Below are 15,081 nucleotides of genomic sequence, written 5' to 3' on the forward strand. Positions count from 1 at the left end.
GATATTCCTGACCTTTGACCTAATGAGTTGTAAAATATTTTATATTTTATTGATATTAATATTGCTAATAAAAAAAAACAATTTATTTTTACTATTTGCTCAGGGCAAGTAAACTCAAGTTAACAGTCGATCAAATGCAGTACATTAAGAGGAAATACTAAGTGAAATGCAACAAAGGGTAAAATACAACACAATACAAAAAAAAAAATATATATAAAATGATATGATGTGAATACAAACAACTCAAATGCTTGCGCCAAAATTAGGGTCTTAAGTTTTAAGCCAACATAACATTACTATTCTCATTGCTGTCAGACATTTGTCTTCTGTAAAAATACATTGATAAACTTATATTTACGTAGACTTTTCTCTTGAATGTTGTAAATTATGATTTTTTATTAACTTGCTCTGTTGCATGCATATGTGGATATGTGGATGAGAAGGATTCTTAACTTGTGGCTTTTTAATTGTTTTACCCCTGTTAATTGTTATTTCTTTACTCTTGGTGAGGGTTAAAGGCAGATGATATCTCACCTAGCCGTATGAGGCAAATTGGGATATGAGACATGACAGGGATGACTGGTTCTGTTTTTCCAAACCATAAACAGCTGAACCGCTACAAAAAGAGTTATACATGAAATCATGTTAAGTGTGTGTCTGTAATCTGGAGGGTTATCCCTTTCATGTTATCTCTGAAACTGGCAAATCGCATAACTCCTGTTTAATTATTAAAATTGATTATTTTTGATTGACCCCGTTCTTTTTTTAGGGCCCGAGCACTGACGTGCGATGACCCTATTGGAATTACTTCACTTATTTTTTGTAATCAATCTTATTTGCAAAAATATTCATGATAACCATATATGCATGTTAACACAAGTGTATATATAGATACACATGTTTACATGGTCATTTATTCCCCAGGTATTGTGCCCAGGTCAACTCTGGTCTCACTGTCATTATGAAGCACATCTTAATTGCTTCCAATGGGATGTAAGACACTGACCGCTAATGAGCATATTTTTCCGTCTAGCTGTCTCCTGGTCTCCCTCGCTAAATGGACACACATCGAAAGACGTTGCGTCAGTACTGAACACAAAGCTTTAAACTATGTAGTCATCTAAACAGAACACAATTGATGTGTGGAGTTCACTTCGCATTATGTACTTCACATAATAAAACCAAATTAACTTATTCACGTCCATATTTGCAATATCTATGAAAAATGAATAAACGCAATTAACTTGTCACTTTTGGGTTTTCCACTTGCATCCTCAAACTACCTTTATTTGTGCCATTTGTGATTTGTTGTTATGTTTGATTTGTCATGACAATTGTAATATAAGCTTTGTCACAATTTAAAGACCTACACATATTTGCACACAGGGGCTTAGGTTTAGTATTTTTAGTGATATAAGCAAAGTCAGTACTGTGTGTATTCATCTTAGGGTTGAGTGATAACCATTACACCAGTTATTAACCTTACATTTCTGCTTTCTTATAAATGCCTGCATACGCTATTGTTTGGAATCAGGTGAAAGATGAACTAATAACTAATTATGAGTTGCTACTTAACTAGCCAAACTCCCACCCCAAAATACAAAATTACAAATAAACCACAATGGTTATACAAATGGTCAGATTCATTTAAAAAGCAGATATTAGTGCTCTCCCAAACCATATCCGAGAGAGAATACTGTTTTTTATACTGTCTGTGATAAAAATAAAAATAAATCAATTTTAGACCTATGAACACGTCCTCTAAAGAAGGACAAGGTATTAACCTAATTGTTTCAGCATCACCTTAATGACTTGCAGTTAGTTCTTTGTTCAAAGTTGAATTGTGTCACCTCAACTTTGGGCCCTGTCATGAGCCTGTGCTGCATACTGTAAAATCCAATAGCTGCCCTGACATACATTCATTAGTTAACTTTACTAGGTTATCAACAATATGCACTTATGACTGGTATTTATCAAGTAACAGTTACTTGCATGGTGAAAAACGCAAAATACTTAGTGTTAAGAGTGAAGATTACTTTATTAAGAGTTCTGCTCACTCGCAACAATAAGTAGCCAACACAGTCTCACTCCCACTGCGCATTCAAAGAAGAAGAAGAAGTGTGCATGCGCAGTAGCAACATTGAATCTCTCCCGCGCGCCAGTCCAGCACACAGGCCCGGGCACTGAGGGCCGCCTGCTGACTCGACTTTTGCGCCGTCTTGTTTATTCTTTTGAAAAATAATAAGGTAAGTTATCAAGCAAGTGTTTCTGTTAATATGTTTTAATTACTGCTACGACTGTTAGCGTTCGCTAGCTAGCGCTAGCGTTCACTAGCTAGCGTTAGCCCTAACCCTAATTTTAATCTTCTGCTTTGACAACGTGGGCCCAGTGCACTGGAGGTGAGATTCCAGTAGTTTATATTATGGGGGACATTTCATCTTAAAAAATCCAAAAAACTTCTCGTGAGCCATAATCCATATGTCCAGAACCAGCGTCATGTAAATTTATGTGCAAAAGATGTCATTTAATATATGTTTACAGGCTAAATCCGTCTGTATGCTGTTAGCTTTTAGGCACACATGCACGAGCAGTCATTTTGTAATTTTGCATGTTGCAGGTTCCGGACATATGGATTATGGCTCGTGAGAAGTTTGGAGGGTTTTAAACCTTTTTTGGGGGTACTTTTATTCGGTTTTGCCTGTGCTTACCGCAGACATCCATTGTTTGGAAAAATACAGGAAGCTGTTTCCCCGTGGAGCTCCAGCAGTGCTTAGAGGGCTATAAAACCTTCACCTGACATCTTATCAGCAAGGGGGTGAGGAGATGATGACCGTATTTTCATTTTTGGGTGAACTATTCCTTTAAGGAGTTATAAGCACCAGCAGTAGAACAGTTTTTGACAAAGTGCTGCACCTTAATTAGATTAAATTGAGAGACTATTCTTACTTATAATCTCCTTTGAAAATATTTCTTGCAGATGCTTTGGAACTGTAAGCAGTGCCTCTTTTCCGCAGACAAAAGAGGACAGTTGTTAAAACACTGTCGCCTAAAACATGGAGGTTTTACTCAGCAACAACCAATACTATGTCTTCATATGGACTGCTTGTGCGTTTTTAAATCTTTTAATGCACTCAAAGTTCATTTATCTGTTTGGCATTCTCAATCAGACATTGGACAAGCAAGTAAACCCACAGTTGCGTTTCATTGCCAGTTATGTGAATTTATGGAGCACTGCACTGAAGATGAGTTTTTCAAACATTTACGCACCCATTTAAAACTTAAACAAAGAGTTCTATGTCCATATGAAGGCTGCAATTTTCAGAGCAGTGTACATTTAATGCACATAAAAGTAGAGTACACAGTGGGAGTGCCACATACAGGACTTGGAAATCCAACTGGAACGTAATCTGGCTGCACTTTTTTTGAAAATGCAAGCAATCTTGAACATATCTGAAAGTGCTGCACAAGAAGTTATTCAGCAGATCAACCAAATTCACAGCCATTACTACAAAGTGCAGTCCAGAGTATTATCAGTCAACATTGTGATGATGTGGATAATTCCATAGTGAGTGAGATTTTAGGTGTAGTTTCACAAAGTAATGTCCTGCTGAAGCACAACAAGAAAGGAGGACTTTGAAGGAGCGGTGGCCAGCTCTTTTTACGGAGAGACAAGTAAGCACTGAAATTATCATAATTATAATAATAATAAATAATAAAGAAAATAGTTTTGTATTTTTGCAGTACTCCACCCCCTCTGCTCTGTCTGGAAGAGTATTAAGGCCACAGAAAACAAAAATTAAGGGGTGAATTTTTTTTTTATCCGTTCCAGAAAAAAGTCAGAATTATGAGTAAAAAGACATAATTCTGACTTAAATCTCAGAATTCACAGATAATTTTGTATTATTGTTATTTATTTTTTTCAGTGGCCCTAATACTCTTCCCATCTTCCGTAGTTCTGTCATTCTGCCTCGTGACTAAATACTAAATGGCAGTCTGCCAATTACTGTTGTATTTAAAATTTAAACTTTTAACAGTTGTGAATGTATTTTTCCACACTGGCCCAACCCTATTTACTCACCATGCTTTTTGCTGTGTGTTGCAGGTGTATGCAGAGTTCAATAGGTTAGTCACCAAGAACCTACAGGTGGACTTCTTTGAGGCCCTGGACCGCCACGCACCACGCTTTGTCGAGATCTTCAAGGCAAAGAAAGGAAGTGTGGGACAGACCCTGACAGAGTTGGTGCAACAAATTGATGCAGGGGTAAGTCTTTTTTTTTTTGCAACAACAATCGTTAGGGGGTAGAAGATGGGAGGACATGGCTAGAGGGGCAACAGTAGTATTGATGTGTTTTAAATTCATTAAAAACATATTTCAAATTCATGTCACAACTCAAACGGGACCAAAAGATAATATTTTTCTCCTCAGTCACTGCCGTTCATATTTTTTTCTGATCGAAGGTCCAATGAGGTCCACTGGAAGGGGTGTGACTTAGGCACTCTATAATGGAGCGAAGCCAGCGAGCTAGTTCTGGCAGGCAACTCGAGCTGCGCTGCTTCAGTCATGTGCCATACATCAGGTGACATAAATCATGTGACACATCAGGTGACATACTTCACTTGCCACAACCAGCCACTGCACTCATCCACCGTATTAGGCGGTCTATTTAAGCAGAGGGAAATCCCATCACTCTCTCTGATTCCTAACTACTACGCAGTAGTAGACTACTGCCTCAGCGTCACAGTGAGTACACCTACCAATGAGATCGGTAACCTACCTCCTGTATCTGTGGATTGCCATGTCTCTTCCCATCTCCGATTCCGAGGAAGAGTTTCAGTCCTCAGAGGGAGACGTCGGATGCATCCCCGACACCCAGGCTCACTCTGCCGAGGTCCAATCCGACATCGATTCGGATACCCAACATCAGCACCGAAGCACCCGCGTCACCCGCAAACGTCTCGCCGGGTGGCCCATTCACCGTATCCTGGAAGCGCTGTATGCTAAAAAAATCTCAGCCCCAGCCGGCCTCAACCATGAGGAGCTCTTCGAGTTTCTCTCGAGTCACGATAAACCAGATGATGAGGCACACTGCAGCTCACGCGCCGGCAATCCAGCCAGCGCTCCTCCAAAAAGCAAAGGCAAAGCTCCGGCAAAAAAGCGCAGTGCTCCACCAGCCGCTCTGAGACCCGCGGACAATTATACACCATCAAAAAAGCAGAAGCGACCAGGACAAGGACCTTCCATCGAAGCAACCATCCTTTCCACGCTACAAGATATGAAATCGTCTTTAAACGTCATGAATACAAGAATTCAAACTTTGGAATCAAACGCCACCTTCCCCATGGCCAATGTAAACACTCCCGGACCATCCTCCGCTACTTCCCGGCCGGCGCAAGCGTGCGTACTCCCAGCTGACGTCACACCGCAAAGGACTCTGGGAACTGCAGTTCCAGCCCCAAGCATGGGCACCAGGTTCTTCCCTCCAGCAGCAGCAATTTCTGATCCCATCAGGAATCACATTCTATCAGGTAAAATGTCGCATCATTCTGCACACATTTATAAATAGGGAGAAGAATAAAATAAGGGAAGGGGAGCAATTAGTAAGTAAATGGTGTTACTCATATTTTGTTTGGCAGGCCACGATGTCAATCTTGTTAAAATCATCTTGGCCGGTGCAGAAACTGCGGACAAAAGATATGTGGATTGTGGGGATTTTTCAGTCGTTTTGAAGGATAGCGACCCCAGATTGTCAAAATCACTAACTCTGGCGGAATTCAACGTTGCCTTCGGAGTTTTCAGAGACACAATATGTGAGGTCTTTCCAACACGTAGAGAGGAACTGGACACCTATCTAGCAATTATTTCGGACCTCGCACTCTCATATGGTGGATCACTCTTTTATGAATACCATAAATCTTGCTGGACTACTCTTGCAAAAGCTGCCATGTACATCCAAAAATGTAATCAGCGACTAAATTGGTCTGTAGTCGATCTGGCCCTTATCAGTCGTCATTTCACGGGCCAGAAAATACTAGCCTGCTCCATCTGCGGTTCTTCCTCCCACACCACCTCACTCTGTCCAAGAACGGCAATACAAGAATTATCTTCTTCAAGATCCCAGCCTCAGACCAATCATCCAGCTTCCACTTCTTTAGACCATTCTTTACAGCGCAAGGTACGACCCCCAGGCTTCAATTTACCAACCTGCAATAACTTCAATGAGAGTGTTTGTAGATTTCCGAACTGCAAATTCATGCATATGTGTAGTTGGTGTGCAGACAGTCACCCACGTTTTGTGTGTCCCAGGAGGCTCCGGCCAGCAAAAGAGGGGAAATAAACATGAAGCATCCATCGACTCCTGTGAATGTCCCTGCTCTCTCTTTGGCTCTGTCAAAACACCCGTGTGGAAGTTTTGTTAATTACCTCATCACCGGCTTGGTCCAGGGTTTTTTAGCAGGTTTATGCTGGCTCCCAAAAGTGACCCATGTATGTAAAAACTTGCAGTCTGCATGTAAAGAGCCAGAAGTGGTTGATGAACTCCTATCAAAAGAAGTTAAAAAAGGATACATGATAGGTCCACTGTCAAAACTCCACTTTCCCATCTTCAGAGTAAGCCCCATAGGAATCGCTACCAGGAAATATTCAAATAAAAAACGTCTCATCATCGACCTCTCAGCTCCTCACAACTCTACAATTCCTAGCATTAACAGCCTAATTCCTAAGGAACCGTTTTCTTTATTCTACGCTTCTGTCGACAATGCAGCACAGATGATTAAATTAGCAGGTGTCGGTGCATGGCTAGGAAAGGCCGACATTACCGATGCTTTCAAAGTCCTTCCACTTCACCCCTCTCAATGGCACCTTTTTTGTATTAAATGGAAGTCAAAGTTTTATTATTCCGTAAAATTGACATTCGGTTGCCGCAGTAGCCCCTCCATTTTTAATACTCTCTCAGAAGCGCTATGCTGGATTCTTTACAACTCGTACAAACTCCCATTTGTCCTCCATCTGTTGGACGATTTCCTGGTCATAGACTTTCCCTCATCACCACCAGCTCGCAACATCACGGCACTTAGGAACCTCTTCAGCGAGTTAGGCGTTCCTCTCTCAGAGGAGAAAACAATAGGCCCGTCCACCCGCCTGGATTTTCTCGGCATAACCCTCGACAGCTTACTCATGCAAGCATCTCTGCCACAGGACAAATTGTCTCGTATCAGAGCAGCTATCAAATACCGGTCGACTACTACCATTATCAGTAAAAGAGATCTCTTATCTCTACTAGGCCACCTCAATTTCGCGATGCGCATAATTCCACATGGTCGTTCGTTCGTATCTCGCTTAATAGAATTGGCTTATTCTGTCGAGAATCTAAATGATCTGGTGGTTTTAGATGAAGGGTGTCAATCAGATCTGCGCTTCTGGTCCTCGTTATGCGAAGAATGGAATGGCATTTCATTTTTCTACAATGACCATGTGGAATCTTCAGATTCCATCAAATTCTTCACTGATGCTGCCCCTTCTGTTGGTTTTGGGGGATTCTATGACAACGAATGGTTCGCAGACGTCTGGCAAACTGAAATCCAGCGCCTTAATGACCAATCCAAATCCACAGCCCTTTATGAGCTCTACCCCATTGTCGTGGCGTGCATCCTGTGGGGAAATAGTTGGGCTAGGAAAAAAAATTACGGTGTTCTGTGATAATGCAGCAACGGTAGACATCATCAATAAAGGCCGCTCAAAAACATCGATAATAAATTATCTAATGCGACGTTTAACCTGGGTGAGCGTCCTCAATAATTTCATTTTGCGAGCTACTCATATTCCCGGGCACCAAAATAGCATAGCTGATGCTCTTTCTCGTTTTAAATTCCAGGAGTTCAAAGCTATGTGTCCCCAGGCCAAACCCTCCAGCATTCCATGCCCTTCATTCAAGCAGACGATCATCACTTGAACACGTCCAAGCCCCTACGGGTTCTGTTGCACTCTGCCTCTAAATATATGAGACTTGGTTTGGCAAAAAGCACCATTAAAACATATGACACAGCTTGGTTTTTCTACTCTTCCTTTTGCGCCAGCCTCCTCATCAGTCCTCTACCAGCAAAAATTCCGGTAGTTTGTGCTTTCATCGTGAATTCATTCGAATCCCGTAATCTTAAAGTACAAAGTATAAAAACTATGCTAGCAGGCATTCAGTTTCATATGCGATGTCAAGATCCAGCCTCCCAAAGTCTTCTCACGAATCCGTCCATCCAGCTGATCCTCAATGGTCTTAAAAAGGCACGTCCCCAATGGCAACGACCAAAGACTACCTCTCACTAATTCACTGGTGCACAAATTGGTATTAAGGTTAAGGCAGGGTTGTTTCTCACCATATATCGATTCAATGCTGGAGGCCGTCCTGTTGATGGCTTTTTTCGGGTTTCTGAGGTGTGGTGAATACACGACCAGGACTCTTGCCTTTGATCCTCAGCATGACCTCACTCTCTCTGATGTTACACTAGAAGAGCACATGTACTCATTATATTTAAAACACTCCAAAACTGATAGATTTAGCTTAGGCACTCTAATTTACATTGCAGAAAATAATACTTCCTTCTGCCCCTTCTCTTCCATGACAACTTTTCTCCATCAACGTTCCCAAACCCATCGATTGGCACCTCCCTTCTCCATCGACGGACGCAAACCCATGACGAGATCCTGGTTCTCCACTATGCTTCATGATCTCGTCCGGAGCTGCGGCCTACCACCCGAGCATTATTCGCCTCACTCTTTAAGAATTGGGGCCGCGACAACGGCGGCTCTACATCTGCCTGCCGCCACGCTTAAATCTCTGGGTCGCTGGTCATCCTCCGCATATCAACGCTACGTCAGATTCCATAAGGAGGACATTCTGCAAGCTCAAAAGATCATGAGTTCCTGCCCCCTGGAGCGTGAGTAAAGTAAACGTTTTCTCCGGCTGGCCATGCATCTATGGGGAATGGCCACCCCACCAGAGCTGAGACCTAAACATCCGAATGCTATTCCTGGCACTCACTAAGACATGGCCTTTGATCGTGGCATATATAACGCTCCTGTCCATCCTGGGAGGGGGATCCCTCACATGCGGCTCTCTCTGAGGTTTCTACCTTTTCCCCTAATATAGGGTTTTTTTGGTAGTTTTTCCTTACTCTTGTCGAGGGTTAAGGACAGGATGTCGCACTTGCTAAGCCATGAACGAATCATATTGTGAATACTGCTGTTCAAACAATACATATGAGTGAAGAATGTGTACGTGCTTGCAGCCAAATAAATTGTTGCATTTCAGGTGGTTGCTGGGCTTAGAGTATTACATTCTGGGGTATAGGTTGCCATGTGCCAAGTTCATAATATATTCTCCTACAGCCAGAGCAGTTGGGGGAACCTCACCAGGCAGTATATTCTCCGGCGACAATGTGCCTACAGCGTATGACCACCCCACGAGGTTGCATGGTGTGCATCACAGTTTCACAGGTAGCATATTTTCCTGCAGGCATGCGCCTATGGAGAATAGCCACACCGCAGTGGCATGGTGCACATAACAGGTTCACTAGGTAGCATATTCTCCAGCAGGCATGCGCCTATGGAGAATAGCCACACCGCAGTGGCATGGAACACATAACAGGCTCACTAGGTAGCATATTCTCCAGCAGGCATGCGCCTAGGGAGAATAGCCACACCGCAGTGGCATGGAACACATAACAGGCTCACTAGGTAGCATATTCTCCAGCAGGCATGCGCCTAGGGAGAATAGCCACACCACAGTGGCATGGAACACATAACAGGCTCACTAGGTAGCATATTCTCCAGCAGGCATGCGCCTATGGAGAATAGCCACACCGCAGTGGCATGGAACACATAACAGGCTCACTAGGTAGCATATTCTCCAGCAGGCATGCGCCTATGGAGAATAGCCACACCGCAGTGGCGTGGAACACATAACAGGCTCACTAGGTAGCATATTCTCCAGCAGGCATGCGCCTATGGAGAATAGCCACACCGCAGTGGCGTGGAACACATAACAGGCTCACTAGGTAGCATATTCTCCAGCAGGCATGCGCCTATGGAGAATAGCCACACCGCAGTGGCGTGGAACACATAATAGGCTCACTAGGTAGCATATTCTCCTGCAGGCATGCGCCTATGGAGAATAGCCACACCGCAGTGGCATGGAACACATAATAGGTTCACTAGGTAGCATATTCTCCAGCAGGCATGCGCCGATGGAGAATAGCCACACTGCAGTGGCATGGAACACATAACAGGCTCACTAGGTAGCATATTCTCCAGCAGGCATGCGCCTATGGAGAATGGCCACACCGCAGTGGCATGGAACGCATAATAGGCTCACTAGGTAGCATGTTCTCCAGCAGGCATGCGCCTATGGAGAATAGCCACACTGCAGTGGCATGGAACACATAACAGGCTCACTAGGTGGCATGTTCTCCAGCAGGCATGCGCCTATGGAGAATGGCCACACCGGCGGCGGTGAATGGCACACACATAACAGATACCGATTCATCTGTCAGGCTCCAAATCTGTGCAGTGTTGGGGGGTTACAGTATTAGCTCATCACTCCCATCCTTCCTGTGTCAGCATATGGGGAGTGATTAAGTTGGAGCCTAGACGCCAAACACAAACTGTTCTACGAATAATAAATATCTTAATAAATAAGATAAATAATCAAACGTGAGTTGTCTGACTGAAATGGAGCGAAGCCAGCGGGCTAGTTCTGGCAGGCAACTCGAGCTGCGCTGCTTCAGTCATGTGCCATACATCAGGTGACATAAATCATGTGACACATCAGGTGACATACTTCACTTGCCACAACCAGCCACTGCACTCATCCACCGTATTAGGCGGTCTATTTAAGCAGAGGGAAATCCCATCACTCTCTCTGATTCCTAACTACTACGCAGTAGTAGACTACTGCCTCAGCCCTCCACCACCCCAGCATCCACCTGTAGGCTTCAACGGGGGGGTTACAGTATTAGCTCATCACTCCCATCATTCCTGTGTCAGCATATGGGGAGTGATTAAGTTGGAGCCTAGACGCCAAACACAAACTGTTCTACGAATAATAAATATCTTAATAAATAAGATAAATAATCAAACGTGAGTTGTCTGACTGAAATGCACTTATGTGAACAGTTGTAATGAATTTGAGTGGGTGGGGGTTAGAGATGTTCCTGATTAGTCAGTTAAACGTTTCTAACATCACTAGTTGGCACCAGAAACACTAGTTGGTTATGCTGATTAACTGTTGCGTCTAAGATGTTATGCAGCCAACCACTACACACTCGCGTCTCTCACACACATCTCCACACTCGGACAGAAATTCAAATGGCTCCCGCATACATGCAGTATTTTTTTCAGACCGTGTCGATTAAATTGTTGTAAATTTCGACAGTTTTCTGGGCGTCTTCTTACTTTTAGACCAGTCGACTTGTCTAAATTGAAATTTTAGACTAATCAACTAGCAAATTAGTTGCCAGAAACATCCCTAGTGGGGGTGCATTCTAATGGTGTGAAGCTAGTTTTTGGCCTTGAAGAACTTGTCCTCCTGATGGAAGTAAGGACAGACTAATATATGCAAGAGCTGTCTCTGATGATCACAGCGCAGGTGTCCAACTTGCCTCTACTGATGAACTGTGATGGATTGTCCCAAGAAATATACAGTACATATGATGCAATATAAGTACAACTTACAATCCCTGTAGAACTTATGTTGCTACTCACCGTTACAGCTGTGGATTGTTTCTTAAAAATTAATTCTGCAATCAGTAACTTGTTTGCTGCACTGTCAAATAATGCAGCGACACTTGTTTCGTATAGACTTTCACAGACATTTTTGTACTGTAGCTTTTAAATAGCTGCATTAGCTGAATTTGTTCATCATCCACTTCTAGAGACCAGATGTGACAGCGGTATGCACCGTTGTACTCCGAGGCCTCCCTGTTCTACTTGGTGATGACCCCAGTGACTTCTACAACACCTGCTTCGTAAGTTTTCATAGGAGCATCTTAAAGGAGCACACACAGTTATGGGGAAATTTGATTTGTATTAACCAGTGTCTCAATGAGAGTGAGATAAAAAAAACGTAATACTGAATATATCCATGAGTTCAGTACAAACATTGGCATGGGCTGCTTGCTGACTGACAGTTTGATGTCTACCAGAAGGGTGAAGTTACCAGCCTAGCTCCTGTGAGTGAGAGGAATACCTTTGATCTCCAAAACTGAGTTATTTAAGTACAAGACCTTGTACATATTCTTTTTTGTGGTTTCTGTTTTATTTTGAATGATGCAGTGGAGAGAAACAGTACATCCAGGGGGAGGGAGAGGGGATAACATGCAGCAAATGGCCCAGGACGGATTCAAACCTGAGGTCGCTGTGGTAAGGACACAGTAGGAGATGTGTCCCCCAGCAGTCTAAGCCTATAGCAGCGTAGCTATAAAATGGTTAAGGGCTACCTGAACCAGCCCTAACTAAAAGCTCTCTCATAGAGGAAGGTTTTAAGCCTGGACTTAAATGTAGAGAGAGTGTCTGCCTCTCTGACCAATTGAGAGAGCTGACTCCACAGTCACTATCAAATAAAGCAGAAATGCCTCAAAAAAATCTTAAATGTTTTCAACTTAGCTTAGCGCAAATCATGGCAGTGAATATTTTGTTCACTTTTACAGAGTATGCCACTGACTTCTATCCACTGCCATTGTTTGCGCTGAGCTAAGCCGTGATGTTAAGAGCTGAAAGCCAGCTACTGGATGTACAGACACAAAAAAGGTATTGATCATGTTGTCTCACTATGAAAATGATAGAGAAAGTATTCCTTTAATGCACAAGGCTGGAAGGCAGTGTCGGTCAGGACACAACAACTGCCAACAACATTTCCCTGTTGTAATGTAATGTTTTTGTTTGGTTTCATCAAAGGATTGTGACACTGATGAGACCTGGGTAAAAGTATCTGTCGGGGTGCTGACTGTTCTCCCTGAAGATCTGCAACTCCTTCCAAATCAGCTCCACCTTCACCCAATATCTACTGCCATCATCGTTGAGGGAGGTATTGTAATGGATTAACTCCAGAACCTACCTGAGGCACTTTTGTTTGGAATGTCATACGCTTTGCATTTAGACTACCCTAAAGCCATGAAAAACGCTTTCTGCTTCATTCAAAGAGTGATGCTTGCAAAATTACAAAGTCTTAAAAATCTCTTGTTGAGTTTGAATGCAAATGTACGAGTGGATTCAGTTGTTTTTTATTGTTCACTAAATTAACACACTCCACTCAAATTGTCAGCCCATGGGTTCATCAGCAAGTATAGAGGCTGTACATGTATGTATATTCATTCACATATATGTGAGATCCATTGCCAGTTATTACCCTGTCAGGTTTTTGCGCTCATTGAGTAAAGCCACTTTGCACTTTTTTTTTATTTTTTATATATATGTAGTTTTTATTTAGTGATTTTTGAGTAACATTATTCAGGAATACAAAAGTGCACTTGTCAGCTTGTGGGTTATTTCCCATTGGTGGGAAAGAACTGTTAGTTGTTACAGTTTTAAGGCTGTGTTTACTGTATTATTGATCTTGATATTGATATTGAGCTGTGTTTTTGGATGTCTTTCAAGGCAATCTTTAAGAAAAAAAGTTGATATAAATGGAAGAAAAATTAAAAACAATTGATATATTTGAACATTCAACTGTGTTATTACCTTGATTTATTATGTTTAATTGTGACTCCGATTATTTTAGGAGATTGGAACCTTATTTTCATTCCTGTGTAGATATTTGAGCCACTTAGATTGTTGAAGTAACACTTACTTGTTTTTTTAAGTGCAATCGGTTTGCATGGTTTTAGCAAGTAAGTCAGATTGCTGTTCAAGTAAATATAACTTAGAAATGCTAAGTTAGTCCAACTTAGATAATTGTGTTATATGGACTAAACACAGAGTAAATTTCACATGCAATGACTTAGTAGATTAAAATAGGAATTCTGAGTAGTCTTTACTAAGTCGAGAGAACATCTAAAGTAAGTTATCAAGCACACTCTACTTGATTGTTTTAGTTGCTTAAACTCATGTATACGTGTACTCTAATAAGGAAGCACTAGTTAGTACAACTTAAAATACCTAGTTCTCTTTACATGTTTTTTTAAGTGCGACCGGTTTGCATGCTTTTTTAAAGTAATGATAACTAATTGGATTTTACAGTGGGAGACACTGGTCCACACCGTCCCTTTTAAATCAGGGAGATGACATCCACTTCACTCTCTGTTTATTTCATCAGTCAAGCTTAATTTTCAAATTAATCTAATTCTCCTCTTTTTGTTTTCTTTACTTTAACTCACTCTACCTGTCTGGGTCCAACTTTAAATTAAGAGGGAATTTCTTTTGGATTCCAATTAGGGCTGAACGATTAATTGCATTTGCGATAAAATCGCGATTTGATAAAACGCGATTTTCTAATCGCAGCGTGCGCAATTAAAACGTGCGAAAGAGAGTAGGGCTCTGGGCTGCTGTCCGCACCCGCGGGACCACAAAACTGCTCTGATCCAGAAGTTAGCGAAGCAAGCCTGCGTCACCTACAGGGTTCTAAAGTCTTCGGCCGACGTGGCGGACTCACAGAGCGAGCTCATGCCGCTGCTGACCGCGGTGCGGGCGGCGGACCTGAAAATCACTCCGCGGAAAAGCAAGCCGTGCTCCGGGGCGGCGGGGCTCCAGAGCCCCCCGGTCACATACATGCATATCTGCGAGACTGAGGTGTTCAGCATGGGGGGGTTCCTGTTGAGGCCTGGCGCCTCCATACCGCTGCACGACCACCCGGACATGAACGGGAATCTACGGAGCTGCTGATCCGCAAGCTGCCCTTCCAGCGCATCCAGCTGGCCCGCCACATCCGCAGACACCGAGCTTAAACTGCTTCTGCTCCACTGACTATAACAACGCCGCTTTCCAACACTTATAAAAATTAATTCAATGTGGAAGTAATCCAAGTGTTCAGAATACGTTACTCAAATCGGTGGGCATGTATTCTGTAACGGAATACGTTTTCAAAGTATCCTTCCCAA

General features: G+C 42.6%; 1 long non-coding RNA gene across 1 annotated transcript; it reads left to right on the forward strand.

Annotated features, from left to right (window-relative positions):
* Positions 1 to 7,536: 7,536 nt before the first annotated feature.
* On the forward strand, positions 7,537 to 13,183 carry LOC133969785 (uncharacterized). The gene is made up of 3 exons (XR_009924247.1): positions 7,537 to 8,928; positions 11,923 to 12,015; positions 12,944 to 13,183. It is a non-coding gene; the product is annotated as an uncharacterized LOC133969785 (long non-coding RNA).
* Positions 13,184 to 15,081: the final 1,898 nt, after the last annotated feature.

Source organism: Platichthys flesus, chromosome 15 (assembly GCF_949316205.1).
Source record: "Platichthys flesus chromosome 15, fPlaFle2.1, whole genome shotgun sequence".
Classification (NCBI taxonomy): domain Eukaryota; kingdom Metazoa; phylum Chordata; class Actinopteri; order Pleuronectiformes; family Pleuronectidae; genus Platichthys; species Platichthys flesus.